This window comes from Typopeltis vanoorti, chromosome 21 (genome assembly GCF_054136105.1).
Source record: "Typopeltis vanoorti isolate ZY-2024b chromosome 21, IOZ_Tvanoo_1.0, whole genome shotgun sequence".
NCBI lineage: Eukaryota > Metazoa > Arthropoda > Arachnida > Uropygi > Thelyphonidae > Typopeltis > Typopeltis vanoorti.
The window spans coordinates 77,135,205-77,151,146 of NC_143569.1; the positions used below are offsets into that span (position 1 = coordinate 77,135,205).

General features: G+C 35.2%; 1 protein-coding gene across 1 annotated transcript in view; it reads left to right on the top strand.

Annotated features, from left to right (window-relative positions):
* The window catches only part of LOC150095001 (TBC1 domain family member 13), a 247,989-nt gene that overhangs the window by 74,280 nt on the left and 157,767 nt on the right, over positions 1 to 15,942 (top strand). The gene's annotated exons all lie outside the window — the stretch shown is intronic.

Below are 15,942 nucleotides of genomic sequence, written 5' to 3' on the forward strand. Positions count from 1 at the left end.
TTTCTGCAGAGCTACATCAGTTTCTCTCCTCTATAAATCTCTCCAGCTTTGTATTATTTGCATACTACTACATGCCTCCATTTTAAACCTCTCCCAAATATCACTAGCACACACATTACCCAATAGCTAAAACAAATAAATTCTTGTTGCACACTGTTTATTATATTTCTCTTTTGAGACATTACTCCTCTGTATATTGTTGCTATTACCAACTAATCCTTTACCAGCTTACCAATCTGTTATTGAACCCCATTTATCCCAATTTAATACCAACTTGTCATGTAACAGTTTGTCCATAATTTACATATATGTCAGTGTATATGCACATCCCGCCTTCCTTATTCAGAATAGCTGTAACTTTTTTTTTTCAACATAATAAATTAGTATAGTATGCCTGTACATTTCTTGAGGGTATATATCAGGAATTTGATGATAATGATAAATTATTATATTGCTGAAACATAACTTCTCCTTAATAAATCCTTGCAGACCTCCATAAAGAATCCAGCTGTTATCAATCATCATGTCATTATTATCAACCTAATCCTGTATCCTAACCTTCACCTATTATTCACCCACTCTTTTCATGTAGAAAATCTAACTCCTTACACCTTTACAATGATAGTGTCACATCATCGTTCCTCTCATCTTGCACTTTGTTTATAATCTCCTTGTATTAATCCAATAAAATCCCCTTATTAAGTTTCATGTCTTTCATATTACCTCCTTTCTGCCTCTCCACCAAATTACAGTTTATATTCCCTCAACATCTCTTCATAACCAACCAGGAGCATAATATAGTGTAATAATATCTATATCCTTCAATTTTAATATTATTGATATTATTTTGTTATTTATTATTATTTAACATCAGACTGCGCCTTTGTAATGTCTTTTTCTTATCAGTCGTAATACCAAGTTTATCGTCATTGCTTGAGCTAGTTTTTCATGCACAAAACTTGTGATTATTCTTAATCCTTTTAGTCTATAATCCCCCCCCCTCTCTCTCTCTCTCTCTCTCAAGTTCATAAGTATATGCTATTTCACGTGCTCAAAGTGTAGACACAAGAAAAGCTTCTGGTTGGAACCACTTCCCTAATCTACCTTGCTGTATTTTTTCTGCATTGATCCTTCAAAAAAATTTTTTTTAATTTCGACTGTGCCATTAAGGATTGCGTAAAAGAATTGTTTTTCTTTCCCTTACATGTAAGAGAAACATTCAGCTAAGCACTAAAAATCTCTTAAATTAACTCTAGTTCAAGCAACTCCTAAATCTTATTATCAGCCAGTTGTGGGTATTTCTATTTTCAGGACACACAGGTTCTATATTTTTATGAGACAGTACATTGGTAAGACAAGATCAGGCAAGCTATTAACAAAACAAACATGTTTATTCATTCAAAGACAAAGTAAATACAAAAGTTAAACTGCACATATCAAGTGTCTGGTTCTGACTAATTCAACTAGATAACAATGGAGACAATACAAATCATGTGTCTATTTCTCCACACAATCATATAAGCATTTTCACTTAAGCTTTAAGACAAAGATCATGTATGTTCACATAACTTTCCAGACATGGAAAGACTTAAACACACTTTAACTTAACTTAAGCTATAAACAGAAAGAGGCATAACTTAATCTACATTCAATTTTTAGCATTACACAACATTAGCAATTTCTTTAGAACTCTATATACTGCTTATTCACATTCAAACAGAAGTATGGCTTTCCAACTTCACTAATACTTTCTATATTAATAGACAATAGAACCAACATTTGTCGCTTAAATTTCAAAATCTAGGAATTTTACATAAATCATCTTACTTACTATCTTGCCAGCTTATTACATATAGTCTTAGATTCTAAGGTGTACAGGCACGTTCCGCTTCTTCCGAAATATTTCCGATCCGGTACTAGTTTACGACAGCCATTACACAGCATACACGTAGATCATCGAAGAATCATATGGTAGGACATCTCGAAAGGACTGTCTCCGCTGCTATCTAACTTCCCATCATCGTCGGAACTCTTGATCACGGAATGCGACGCTCCCCGTCCTCGGAAAAGACTTGGCATATGAAAAAACTTTGAAGCGAGAGCCCTTTGGCCCATTGATCTCTGCCTTTTATCTCACTCTCTCAACCTTGGTGCTTCTTCAAATTAGGTCCCCCGGATTTACTGGAGGGTTTTTCTCTGCCACTCACGCTATTGCTGGGTTTTGGTGGGAAAACTCATAATCCGGTGACCTTGTTGCTAGCCTTAGGTCTATCTGCCTAATCCTTTCTGAGCTTATTCTTTTGTTTTTACAATTGTAGTGGCTCTTATTAAAATTATTCTAACAATTTGTTACCAGATCTAATACAGCAAAGTGAGTTATTACATTAATTTAATTACAAGTATTTTATGTAAATTTTAATTCCTATATAAAATCGATATAGAAAAAAATAATTTCTAAGTTTTCTCTATACGAGATTTTACAATAGCCTTTGCCACTTGTTTGACCCTCTCCAATATTTCTGCACCACATTGAAAAATCAGTGACCAGATTTTGAGCCCTTTAAACTTCAGCCGTCATCACCCCCAGATATTGAATATCATCTACTCCCTATAGCACAGTTCCACCAGTATTTTATACTGCCTTATATGTCTGCACTCAAAATATCACTATATACGAATTATCCTTATCCAATATATTTGTCACCTATCATAAAAATGTAAATAGATTGTAAAAAAAAAAAAAAAAAGATATACACTTCACAAATCCATGCTGACTATCATAGATGGTCAGCATGAGTTTGTGAAAGATATGTCTTATATCTATTCTTAACCAATCTCACTATTACCTTAACTATAATGGCAGTTTTACAGACTAGCTATAATTGGAAACTTCTGTCCTAGGACCATGTTTGTGGAGTTGTACTATTTTGCTTTCTTTCACTCCTTAGGAACAGGTCAAGAGCATAGGTAACTCTTTTGCACATTTCCTTAAAAATACATGGTAATATGTTATCTCTTTCCCACAGCCTTATGAACATCTAGTCTAATCAACACTTATACCTTTTGATTCTTTCACCTTTAATCCTATATTATATGCCTCCCTTCTAGGTGTTGCACAATACCATTTACATTAGTATGATATGTGCCAATAAAAATGTTATGTTGTGAACACAAAGTTTTAGGGTTCTGAATAGGTTTACCCCTTTGTAAACCTTTATTAATACCATAGGTAGGATAATGAGAACAAATATGACTTTTTCTAGCTACCTCAGACCACTTATTTGGGTCTGAGGTATGAAAATCATCTGACTACCTAAAGACATTCACAAAACATCCATGATATTGTGAAATTCAAAAGTACAATCTGTAGATTGGAAAGGAGAGATGATATCCACTCAGCCAGCCAACCAGAGTAGGATAAAATACAAACTGTTCATATGCACTTGGATTCTGAGGTAGTTATACTCCCAAGCACTAACTAGATGGCTGGCCAGGTGGTTAGCACACCTGCTCCCTAACCAGCAGGCTGCATGTTCAAATTCTACCATGGGCATGGATGCTTTTGATTGTTCTTAAGTGAGAGATGAATTTGATTGCCCACTGTGAGACCACCATCCCTCTTACTGAAGTGGCTTGAAAAAAGGTCCTTGTTTGGTCTCTAAAACAGGATTTCTGGAAATTAAAATACAAAAACATAAAATTGATAAAAACAGGGGAAAAAAATACATATCCTTATCCCACTCATGGTACAAAATGTATTGTAGGTTTGCAGATAATCTTTCATGGGCGGGAGCAACATAAAAGAAACTGGTCTCAGAGATCTGAAGTTAATCAGATTTAAACTCATTTTGTTCTTTGCCAGTTTTTTTCCTTCAGAATTTTTTTTTGTAATTCTTTTTTCAAATAAAATAGCATACTGAGTTAAGAAATTCTCTGTAATTTTCACATTAAGCTTAATTTCCCTTTTTAATAAATTGGTATGATCAGAGATCTCCTAAAGACATCTGCAGCTGACCATCAGATCAAGACTTCAGAATTATGTAGTTCGGATATCATAAAATTTTTATACTTCCCTATTCCAGATTGAATATCATCTGTTCCAGTTTTCTCTGCATGTTTTAGATTGTCATTGGCTTTTTTCTACCTGATATACTGATTTCTGATTCCATTCCTCCTGGATATTTTCTGTTGGAGCAGTCACTAGCTGTTTATTTAATACATATTTTTAATATAATTGCTCCAGACAGGATTAAGATACACAACTAGAGGAGTTATGTATCTTAATCCTTAACACTTTCAACATATATACATAATGTGTGTAAAGAATGTATAGAATTGTCTGGTTCTTTGGATCCTATATCCAGTCCTCACCTTCCTGTAGTGTGCCTTACAACTAGGTGGCCACTCAATTAACATGAATGGACTAGTAGTTGTTTGAGCTAGCCAAACTGTATTCTTGATTGGCATAAACTATATACAGTATGATGATGCAACATTATCAGTCATGCCAACTAGAGTATCTCCTGGTTAAAGAAAATACTCTGTTTTTGTTAGATAACCAAGGTGAACAGCCTACAACCTACAAAAAGTGAAACAATCTCAAATCTTACAGAATGAATGAATGATAGATAAATCATTCATTCTCTAAGAATCATCAGTAAGATACCTCATTGGAACTGAGGTAGAGCTAGCAGATGTTGATAGAAGTAATTTTTTCCAAATTCTTCTAACATGTTGATAAAAGCGATTTTTCCAAAACAAAGTACACTGATACTGATGAATGGTAACTATGGGGGGGGGGGGGGGTCTGGAAAGTTCTGATAAACACCTAGAACAAAAATGATATTTAAGCAACTGATAAGCACAAGAAAAAAAGAACATAAGTTACTTTCATAACTCTGTTACTAGTATGTTCTTTCTTGTGGTTATATCAGTTGCTTTAATATCATTTTTGTTCTAAGTGCTTATCAAAACTTTATCAGACCCCCCTCCCCCTTTGTATAAGATGATATATGTAAGCAGTGGTGATTGGGAAAAGGCTGAAATAACATAGTATTCAGCACTAAATATAAAAATAAACTTCTTGAATGGCAGTTAATTTCATGGTTTGAGCAAATTTCAGAATACAAATACGATTTCCAAATAAGAAATTTGAGAATATTACTTAATTTGTGCCATGATCTTGTCTGAAAGTATAGCAAGCAGAGAAATCCTTTAAGTATTCAACAAATAAATTTAAAGATGCCAAGAAAGTATATTCTTGGTTTCATCCTTTATTCAAGCATAAGCAAACAAAGTTTGCACATGGAGTCACTTCACTACTAGGCTACTTGTATATAGAGGCTAATGACTTCACATCAGTTGTCTTGGTATCCCACAATGCGATGCATATATCCTTATGGACATGTATAATGCTATGCATTATGGGAAAGGTTACTACCCAGGCTGGTTTAGACCTCTATTGAGGTCTAATCGAGCCAGACTCATAAGTGATACATTGTTGAGGTAATGCAGAAGTCTCCATATACAAGTAGAATCAGATTTAGAGATCCACGATAAAATCTGAAGAAAATCTTGACTAACTCAGTATGGAAAGTGCATGCAAAATTGTTTGCAAAATTAGAAAAATCAGAACTTCGTTGTGAACTGAGAAGGTTAAAAAAAACAGTCCTGTAAATTATATTTATGAAGGAATGTCAGTAAGTTACAAATGGTTATATAAAATAAAACAGGTGAAATATGAACCTTGGAAAAACATTCATTTCTCTACATAATCCCCCTTCAGCATTTATGCACTTGTTCCATCATTTTATCAGTCCTTCAAAGCTAGCAGCATAGAATTTTCTGTCTGTTGTCTCAACATTTCTGCACCTCATTTTTAACCTCCTGATCATCTGCAAAATATTTGCTACAAGTGGCTGTTTCAGTGAGTCAAACAAGTAAAAGTAACTTGTGGCAAAGGCAGGGACTGTGAGATGGGCATTGAAGGAGATTCCACTGAAGTTCTTGAATTTTCTATAGGATTCCTGTAGCTACTGTATACAGTATGAGTTCTTGTGTTGTCATACAGGAACAATACTCCTGTTGTCAGTAGGCCTGGATGTTTTTTTTTAGTGAATTGCATCCTGAAACTTCAGTAAACTTTCACAGTATGATTCATGCCACATCACAGCATACTGTGATGTGGCATGAATTTTTTATGTGCTTCTGAAAATTTTTATTATGCATCTGAAAATGGGCCAGCAGTGCTCCCTGAAAATCTCAAAAGACCATAAATATCAGCTTTCCTGCTGATGGCATAACCTTGAACTTCTTTGTTGCCACCATTAAAGTGGTATGTTTCCATTGCCCTGAAGCACTGTGATTTGGGTTGGTAGTAGTGAACCCACAATTCATCCCCTGTAACAATCTTGTCTAACATGTCTTCACCTTCATTTGCATAGCAAAAGAGGTGTTGCAAGGCCAGATGCATTCGGTTCATTTTGTGCTGAAGGCTCAGTTCTCTGGGCAACCACTATGAACATGCTTTCCAAAAATTAAATGGCAGTGCATTATGCTATAGGCTAGACCATGAGAACAACCTATTGCACTTGCTATTCTGTCATTATCCAACTGTCATCTTGGATCATTTGTTCTGCCCATCTAACATTAGCTTCTTCGCAATCTCAACAGGATGACCAAATCAGTCTTTATCATGAAGTGTCAAAGCATCCCTTACAAAAATTTCTTTACCCAGTTGTGAAATGCTGCACATGACAAACTTTATCATAAACAGGATACATCTCTTTATGAATGTCCTTTTCAGGAGGTCTTTTTGCCCATAAACTTTCCCTCATAAAATACTTAGAGTAAATTTGCTTATACCCTTAGAAGAAAAAATTATAGGAAAGCTAAGACCAGCCAGCCTGGCTGGTCAAGTGGTTAGCGTGTCCACTCTCCAATCAAGAGGCTACGGGTTCAAATTCCACCGTGGGCATGGCTGTTTGTGACGAATGTCTGTGAAAATACTAGTGGTGGTGTTTGGCGGTAGATGCCGTTAGTGTGATGGTAGTTGTGGTTCATTGTAGTTAGTGGAGACAGAAAGTTGTAGAGTAGGTTCCCTCCCTCGATGAGTCTTTAGACTCCCTGGAGGTGTCATAATAATGATTAAAAGTTATGATTAAACATAAAAATCTTAGAAATAGAGAAAAAAGTACTGTAAAAGGAATCAGAGATAATGAAGATGACATGAAAGCTGAAGAATTACTCAGAAAAATTGTTAAATGAGGTAAGCAGCAACACTGGTAAAAAAAAATATTCAGAAGGAATGTAGGCATAAGTATGTTTCAGTAATAGAGATAGAAAATGCATCTTCTGATGCATTTTCCATGTCTTGACAGCCTGTTCTGCACTTCTTCTCCAAGATATACAAGCTTAACCTCCCTACTGGCCAATGTGGATGAAATAGCACCAAATTGCACTTCTTATCCATGTTATTCAATGGGTTTTAGAGCTTCGTATCCAGATTTATATAGACGACATGGCCGGTTGGGAGGTTAAGCTGTCAGAGCATTGATACTTGTCTTAATTAAATCTATAGATTCAATCCAGGGAGGAGGCGAGTCCATCCTTAATCCATCAATGTTTTAGAAGGAAAACATATGAAGTGGCTTGAAAAAAGTTCCAGGTTTGATCTGGAACCTGTAGAAGGCATATGATAATGATGCCAAGAGATAAACTTCAGAATGCTACAGTATATGGTGTAAATGGAACATTACACAGAGCATACATTGTCATAAGTCAGCAGTTAGAATTGAAGAGGTAGAGGAGGATGATTTTATGTAAAATTAGTATATAAGACTAGGATCCATTCTACTTTTATTCATCAAACTTGATATCAGAATTGAAGATATTCAACTTAGCCCTTTACTTTATGCAGATGACATTTTGCTCTTAAATAAACAGGATTTTTTGAATAACTGCTGTTGCAAATTTGGTATGAAAATCAACAATAAGGAGACAAAAAAAAAAACATGAAAATAGTTAGAAAACAAAGCATAGAACCTGTGGAACAAGTAGCATATTTCATCTATTTTGTTACAACTTTTAGTGAAAATGGCAAATTAAATATTGAAATGGACAATAGAATAAGCAAAGCTGGTATGCAGGGAGCTGGTTGAGTAAACTTATATTGAGTGAAAGTGAAATTACCAAAATGCTAAACTAGCAGTATACATGAGTGTTTAAGCTGATTTTAATTTGAGAATTGGATCAGAAATGAAACAGTTAATCAACAACTAGAGACCACAGATGTCGAGAATTCTGAGAAAAATTAAGGGAGTGAATAGATGACATCATGCAGCATTAAAAATTGTAAGTGATTTGAAGGAATGTGACACCATGAGCATTCAGGAATTGTGTGAGCAGAGCTAATCTAATTTAGTATCACTTAAACTGAATGGACGAGAAACAGCAGAAAGTTGTTTGATATTTGGATAGCAGGAAAAGATCCTAAAGAGACATAAATCTAATTAGACTGATGTTTTAAAAGTGTCTAAGACTGAATGTATAATCTGATAGTATTGCAGTCCTGGCATGTAACAGATTAATTTGGAGAAAATTTGTTTTGGGATCCTAATAATAATGTGAATCTAATCATGTAGTACTGTTATAGTATCCTGTATGTCCTTGAAGATACATATCAGGAATGTTATTGTTGATAGTGATGTTTTCTCTCTGGTGCAGGACACCAGAGTGTACAGAGGATTTGAAATTGGAAGTGATCACTATGTAGTCTTGAGCAGGATAAAATTGAATTTCATATTGAAAAGAATAACATGTAAGAAAGTTTTAAAACGAATTAAAGTTGAGCAGCTCTCAGATGTGAACTGTAGACTAAAATACACAAAGATTATTGAAAAGAAAATGAAAGAGTTTGAAAACAGGAATCAAACCTTGGAGATTCAGTGGCAAACTCTGAAGAAAACATTGACTGATTCTGCCAGAGAGGCATGTGGTGAGGTAGTCTGCAAGGATAAAAAAATCAGAACTCCATGGTGGACACAGGAAGTTAAAGAGGCAGTGAAGGAAAAGAAGAAAGCATATCAAAAGTTCCTGGCAAATAAGTCAGCTTTTACTCTTACAGAATACAGCGACAAATGTAAGAAAGCTAAACAGTGTGTAAAACTAGCTAATCAAAAGTCATGGGAGGACTTTGGCAAGAATATAGAAAATAAATATCAAGAAGGCGGCAAAATATTCTGGAGATTGTTGAAGAAGCTTAGGAATGGAGGAAAGAGTGCTGCAAAAGGAGTTAGAGATGATAAAGGTGACATGAAAACAGGAGAAAAAGATATCCTTGAAGTATGGAGTAATTACTTTGAAAAACTGCTAAATGAAACAAGCAGTGATGACAGCACAGTAATAAAAAACACTGACCAGGCATGCAGTCAGGAATACATATCCATACTTGAAGTAGTAAAAGCCATCAAAGGCTTGAAATGTGGAAAGGCAGCAGGAGTAGATGATATTCGACCAGAAATGCTGAAGTATGGTGGTATAAAAGTCTTACAGTGGCTGCACTGCATAGTTCAGAATGCCTGGATAGACGGACGAATTCCTGATGATTGGAGTAGAGCTCTCATAGTACCCATATATAAAAAGGGAAATAAAACTGAATGTGAGAATTACAGAGGTATTTCCCTACTGAGTGTTCCTGGCAAGATCTATGCAAGTATACTTGAGAAACGGTTGAGAAGAATTGTAGAAGGAAAGCTTGGTGAAGAACAAGCTGGATTCAGGCCAAATAGAGGCTGTTAGGATCAGATCTTCACTTTACGACAAATAGTCGAGAAAGCATGGGAATATAACAAAGATCTGTATTTAAGTTTTGTCGATTTGGAAAAGGCATATGACAAGGTGCCAAGAGAGAAGCTATTCAATATGCTGCGGTTATATGGTGTCAATGGGGCATTATATCAAGCAATACTTAGTCTTTATTTGAGTTGTAAGTCAGCAGTTAGAATTGAAAGAAGTACAGGAAGATGGTTTAATGTTAAATCTGGTGTGAGACAAGGATGTACATTATCCCCTCAGTTATTCATTATCTATATGGATTACATTATGAAGGAAAGTGGTATTAAACCTGATATCAAAATTGGAGATGTTAATGTCAGCTCTTTGCTTTATGCGGATGATGTTATACTTCTAAATAAATCTGCTACAAGTCTGCAAGGTTCTCTGACTAAATTGAATAGCTGTTGTAATAGATATGGTATGAAGGTCAGCAATAAAAAGACAAAGACAATGAAAATAGGCAGAATCATTGAAAATGTCGACTGTTTTGTGAATGGAGAACCTGTGGAACAAGTAAAACATTTCAGCTACTTAGGCACGATTTTTAGTGAAGATGCTAAATTAAATAGAGAAATAGACAACAGAATCAGCAAAGCTGGTATGGTGGAAAGTCAATTGAATAAATTCATATGGAATAAGAGAGAAATTAGTCGGAACACTAAATTAGCTGTATACAAGACAGTGTTCAAACCAGTTTTAACTTATGGATCTTGAGAGCTGGGTCAGAAGTAAAACACTTGACCAAAGACTAGAGACCTCAGATATGAGAGTCCTGAGAAAGATTAGAGGCGTGAACAGATGGCATCCATGGCAATATCATATTAAAAATGAGGATATAATGCGACAGTTGTATGCTGAATATGGAGATTATGCTGACTCTCACTATAACAGACACAATTATAGCCAATTCATTTGCTATAATAAACTACTGAAAAGTATCAACCAAATCCTAGTATCCAGAAAATTCATTGCAAGACAATTTACCAAAAGGCAAGTGATCATAACTACAAATCATCTAATGAACAGTTTGCTGAAAAATGAATTATAAGATGTGAAGTGTATTTATCAAAAGGAACTGCAGTTTTTAACGGATTAACTTGTGATGTAACTGAAGCTTAGCATATTCCCTTTATATATGTTACGTAGACGTGTGGCAATTTTTTTCTTGTTTTTGAGGGATATTCCTTTTAGTCAGTATATGCATTTCATGTATTTTATTTGTGTTTTACACAATCTGGAAAAGATTATATAAAAAATATTTTTATTATTATTATTCCTCCTTATCCTCCTCTCTTCTCAACTGAATGGTTTGGTGAAGCAGCAGTGCTATTTTCCTAGGGAATAATTAGAGAACAAGATGGTTTCCCATTGTTTTTGTTATCCAGTAAGTGTTTTATGTCTGTAGATATGTGTTTTCATTGGGGACTGGTTTGGTGGGTGAAATGCCTGAGTTTCCAGGAGTAAAACCCTGCCATCTCCGTATGAGACCAGTTAATTCATCTTCAGTTGGAAGAGGACTGATAAAAATTCTTCACGTCATGCATTGGATTCTAACTCGGGTCTTTCTAACTAAAAGACTTTGTTTATACTGACTGAACTATGGACTCCACACACCAGTTATATGGGATTAATTTTACTCTGATTTGGTATTTGATCCTTTTACAAAAATTTGTCAAACCATTCCAGTTTTCATTTCATCTATATTTGAGAATACAAAGGATAACATGTCAACATTTTATATTGCAATAACTCTCTGACTTAGTGGAATACACAAGATTTTGGTATTTGCAAAACATGCAAGAAGTCAGAGTGGTTTCAGTTTTAGTTCCAACAGGATCACTTTTATTAGAAATTTTGGTAAAGAAGTTTTGAAATTATATTAATAATTCTGCTCTGGCTCAATGAAATTTTATAGTTAAGATCTGTATTAAAATTTGTCAATTTTGATTTAATCTGATCATTGTTGTGAAAAAATTAGGTAGATCAACTCTTTTGTCTAGAGATAAATCGCTATCTACACAACGAAGTAGCAGAATACAGAATAATGTTATAAATAAAAAAACAGCAAAATAATTATAGCATCTCAATGACTACCTATATCTGGGGTAACATTAGATATTCTTACCGAACAGTTTAAAACAATTGTTTTCAAGAAAATTCATCTTTCGATGAATTGCTATGTGATGAACTGTCATGTGACAAATTGTTTATTCGATGAATTGTCATTTGATGAATCACTTTTTAAATTAATTTTCAGGGAACCACCAAGTTCCATACGTACAATGCTCTTCTAAAGAAAATTCACTATAGTAAACTATTCTTGTGGTTCCTAAGAGTTCTTTGTAGTGAATTGACAGTATAGTATTTACTCAAGTAATAAAATCAGTAAGGAGATGTAGGAAGAATGGTTTGTAAAATTAAAGAAAAGTGTGTATATTTACTAGGGCAGTCTGGAAAGTTCTGATAAATACCTAGCACAAAAATGATATTAAAGTAACTGATATAACCACAAGAAAGAACATATGAGATATATGAATGTAAGAGCATATGTAACCTTCATTACTCTGCTACTACATTGTTTTTGTGGTTATATCAGTTGCTTTAATATCATTTTGTTCTAGGTGTTATCAGAATTTTAGAGAACACCTATCTCCCACCTCATACTGTCTGCAATATTTCATTTTTTACAGATCACATTATGAAGGAAAGCAATATTAAACCTGGTATCAAAATTGGAGGTATTAAACTCAATTATTTACCTTATATGACTTTAAAGTTCGTCGTCAAATTCCTGCCATGTACATTTGAGGGGTTATACAGGATAGAACTACATGAAAAATTTACATCATTACTAACTTCCTATCTATAATTTTCCTCCAAATCAGTCTGTTACTTGTCAAGACTCCAACCTTATCAGAGCTTATATTTCTATCATCTAAGGCACTTTGTATCGTATCACTCCACCTATATCTTGGTCTTCCTCTGGGTCGTTTTCATGCCAACCTGGCAGAGAATACTTGTTTTGCTAATCTTTCCTCACCGATTCTATTTAAGTGACCATACCACCTGAGATTAGCTCTGCTATCACATTCCTGGATGCTGACAGTGGCAAGTTCTTTCCTAATATTCTCGTTTTTAATATGATATTGCCATTGATGCCATCTGTTCATGACCCTAATCTTTCTCAGGACTCTCATATCTGCAGTCTCTAGTCTTTGGTCAAGTGTTTTACTTCTGACCCAGCTCTCAGATCCATAAGTTAAAATTGGTTTCAACACTGTCTTGTATACAGCTAATTTAGTGTTCCGACTAATTTCTCTCTTATTCCATATGAATTTATTCAGTTGACTTCCTACCATACCAGCTTTGTTGATTCTGTTGTCTATTTCCGTATTTAATTTAACATCTTCACTAAAAATCATGCCTAAGTAGCTGAAATGTTTTACTTTTCAGTGGAAAGGGTTCTCCATTCACAAAGCAGTTGACATTTTCAACGATTTTGCCTATTTCCATTGTCTTTTTCTTTTTATTGCTGACCTTCATACCATATCTATTACAACAGTTACTCAATTTAGTCAGGGAATCTTGCAGACTTGTAGCGGATTTATTTAAAAGTATAACATCGTCTGCATAAATCAAAGAGCTGACATTAACATCTTCAATTTTGATATGTTCAATACCACTTTCCTTCATAATGTGATCCATATAGATAATGAATAACAGAGGGGATAAAGTACATCCTTGTCTCACACCAGATTTAACATTAAACCATCTTCCTGTACTTCTTTCAATTCTAACTGCTGACTTACAACTCAAATAAAGACGAAGTTGCTTGATATAATGCCCCATTGACAACATATAACTGTAGCATATTGAATAGCTTCTTTCTTGGCACCTTGTCATATGCCTTTTCCAGATCGACAAATCTTACATACAGATCTTTGTTATATTCCCATGATTTTCCAACTATTTGTTGTTAAGTAAAGATCTGATCCTGACAGCCTCTATTTGGCCTGAATCCAGCTTGTTCTTCACCAAGCTTTACTTCCACAATTCTTCTCAAGTATACTTCTATAAATCTTACCAGGAACACTCAGTAGGGAAATACTCCCATTCAATTTTATTTTCCTTTTTATATATGGGTACTATGAGAGCTCTACTCCAATCATCGGGAATATGTCCCTCTATCCAGGTCTTCTGAACTATTCAGTGCAGTCACTGTAAGACTTTTTATACCACCATACTTGAGCATTTCTGGTCGAATATCATCTACTCCTGCTGCCTTTCCACATTTCAAGCCTTTGATGGCTTTTTCTACTTCAAGTATGGATATGTATTCCTGACTGTATGCCTGTTTTTTTTACCACTGTGCTATCACTGCTTGTTTCATTTAGCAATTTTTCGAAGTAATTATTCCATACTTCAAGGATATCTTTTTCTCTCATTTTCATTTCACTTTTATCATCTCCAACATCTTTTACAGCACTCTTTCCTCTATTTCTGAGCTTCTTCAACAACCTCCAGAATATTTTGCCACCTTCTTGATATTTATTTCCTATGTTCTTGCCATAGGAAATAACGAGCTTGTGTAGCTCAGTGGATGTGGCGTTTACACACCACCGCGCTAGGCCGCACGAAGGAAGTCTTGGTTTCGAGTCTAGTCGGCGACTAGAGGAAATTTTTCTAAGCCTTTTTTCGACCGGTTCCCGAGTTAGTCGATCTCTGGCACGGGCAAGCAGGTTTTTCCTCCCGGAAACTCGGGTTTTTCGTCCTGTAAACTCAAGAAAATCGACCGTAGAACCCACATTATTTCAGACATTAAATATATTGTGTTAGGGTTAGAGACCACGAGATGGCGGCACATTTGAGCCGTCTCTCTTCACTGCGTACCGCTTAATTAGTGATAGCCTTGGGCCACCTGTCTCTTATTGGGTACCAGTGGAGATTGAACTGCCCACTCAGTCTCCAAAAGTTAGATAGGGCTAAATGGCCTCGCCTACTCCCGTATATACGGGAATAAAAAGGCGTTAGCTGATTTTTTTTTTTTTTTTTATGTTCTTGCCAAAGTCCTCCCATGACTTTTGTGACTTTTGTTTAGCCTGTTTTACACAGTATTTAGCTTTCTTGCATTTGTTTCTGCATTCTCTGAGACGACATGCTGGCTTATTTGCTAGGAACGTTTCATATGCTTTCTTCTTTTCCTTCACTGCCTCTTTAACTTCCTGTGTCCACCATGGAGTTCTGATTTTTCTAACCTTGCAGACAACCTCACCACATGCCTCTCTGGCTGAATCAATCGGGGTTTTCTTCAAGGCTTGCCACTGAATCTCCAACGTTTGGTTGCTGTTCTCAAACTCTCATTTTTTCTTAAATAATCTTTATGTATTTTAGTCTACAGTTCACATCTGAGAGCTGCTCAACTTTAATTCGCTTTAAAACTTTCTTACATGTTATTCTTTTCAATATTAAATTCAATTTTATCCTACTCAAGACTAAATAGTGATCACTTCCAATTTCAAATCCTCTGTACACTCTGGTGTCCTGCACCAGGGAGAAAACATCACTATCAACAATAACACAGTCAATGAGACTTTTCTTATTCCCTGCCTCTTCTCTCCATGTGAATTTGTGCACATCTTTATGTTGGAACATGGTGTTAGTAATAACTAGTCCATGTCCTGAGCAGAAATCCAACAGGTATTTGCCATTATTATTAGCTTTGCTCTTTTCTCCAAATTTTCCCAAAATATTTTTGTATGTCTCACAATCATTTCCTACTCAGCTATTTAGATTCCCAACAAGGATCAACTTTTCCTTTTTCATTGTGTCAGTTGCTTTTTCTAAAGCCTCAAAAAATTCCTCCACTCCTACCTTAGTAGAACCTTCTGTGTGACCATAGGCACAAATAAGTCTTATTGTCCAGTTCCCCATTCTCATATTTGCCCACATTACTCTACTTGAGACTGCCTGCCATTCAAGAAGATTAGCCTCGTAGTTTGTGTTGAATACTATGGCTACTCCTTCTTTTCCTTGATTGTCATTGCCTGAATATAACATTTTGTATTTATTGCCCAGAGAGATCTCACCAGTTTTTGTTCTTTTTTGTTT